Below are 1544 nucleotides of genomic sequence, written 5' to 3' on the forward strand. Positions count from 1 at the left end.
ATCTGATACTGACTAGCCTCAATGTTGCTTAACTTAGGTTTCATCTGAAAGAGAAAATTTTTTGAGGGTGAATATAAGATTCACAAGCGGTCTTCAGTTGCATGCGTATCCCAATCAGGGGAGACGGCGTCGTTAGGTGTTTGAAGTTCTTGCATGAAAGTGTCGAGGTCTTTCTACGCACAACACCTAATATTCCCAAATGATCACCCGTCTGGTACTTGTAACATAGCGCCGACGGCTATATGAAAATACCGACCCATGAGCAAAATACCGTCATGGTAAGGAAAAAGAAGACTATAAAAAGGAGAGAGCACGTTCGAAAAAACAATCATGTTAGAGACATGGATGATGTTCGAGAGCATGTTCATGTGAGAGACGTCACAACCATAACAAGAAGTCATGCGAGAATAAAGAAATAAATGTCATTGTACGACAACAGCAAAAATGAATTTAAGTTCTTTTTCTATTCTTCGTCTACTTTGTGACTGAGGCTACAACGTGTTGGTTTGCGGACAATGTTACATACTGGCCAGGTTCAATGTTGCTCAGCTGCAGTGATCTTAGGAAAAACCGGCACGTCAATGTCATTATGCCGTATATGACTCTAGTAATCATTGGCTGTGACAACAGCATATTCTTTTCATTCTTTTGACTCTCAAGTTTATATGTGACACAGTAAGACACAGTCAATCAAGTGAGAACCACATCAGTCTTTATAAAAATATATAAGATATTAACGGATATATACTAGAGAGTCAAAACAATGAAAAGAATATGCTGTTGTCACAGCCCTAATGATGACCATCTCGCTAGAAGCAGCTGCTGATCGCCCCTTTCCTCTTCTCGGATTATAGAATGCCAATCGCTCTACTTGATAGTTTTTTTTTTTTAGCAATGAGTTAAGGACTTCGAATCTTCTCCGCATTTTCAGGTGGATGGATTGACTTTTTAGCTACATCTGACTCGACTGATACCTCCGTTCAGTTTCAAGAAACAATAGACACCCCTGTAAGGGTAGCTTCGCGTGTAATTGTGAGGCAAGAGTTACAAAATCTCAAACCACACGTCTCCTGAATCGGCACTGCTGTGGTTCAGTGGTAAAGAGAGGACCAAGACTTACTGGAAAAATGCTGAGATAAGCAGAGAGCACGTACAGCGCCTGGAATTCCCAAATGGTCACCCATTTTAGTACTGACCAGGCTCAATGTTGCTTAACTTCGATGATCAGACGGGAACCAGTATCAACATGATCATGCCGTATGCATCTGACTGGAGCAGGTTTTATCGCCATAATCTTCGTCATAAGTGGTTGAGTATCACTGGATCCACAATGCAGCTGAACGATTAGGGCACACAGAATATACGACCAATCAACTCTGGTGTTCTGACTCCCTTACTCCTCCTACACCTCTTATTAGCTGTCACAAACTCCCTGCCTTCCTTGAATCTCTTATGCTACTCAAGAACTGATGCTCAGTTAATGCAAGATGGTCCAAAAGCGGTCTGAAGCATTGTGGCATTTTCTCCAAGTTTAAAAAAGAATT

At 41.3% G+C, this 1544-nt stretch overlaps 1 pseudogene; it reads right to left on the bottom strand.

Annotated features, from left to right (window-relative positions):
* Positions 1-1147: 1147 nt before the first annotated feature.
* LOC145260924 (5S ribosomal RNA) lies at positions 1148-1263 on the bottom strand (annotated as a pseudogene).
* Between the last annotated feature and the right edge of the window lie 281 nt (positions 1264-1544).

This window comes from Euprymna scolopes, chromosome 36 (genome assembly GCF_053919585.1).
Source record: "Euprymna scolopes isolate OS-2025 chromosome 36, ASM5391958v1, whole genome shotgun sequence".
NCBI classification, from domain to species: Eukaryota; Metazoa; Mollusca; class Cephalopoda; order Sepiida; family Sepiolidae; genus Euprymna; species Euprymna scolopes.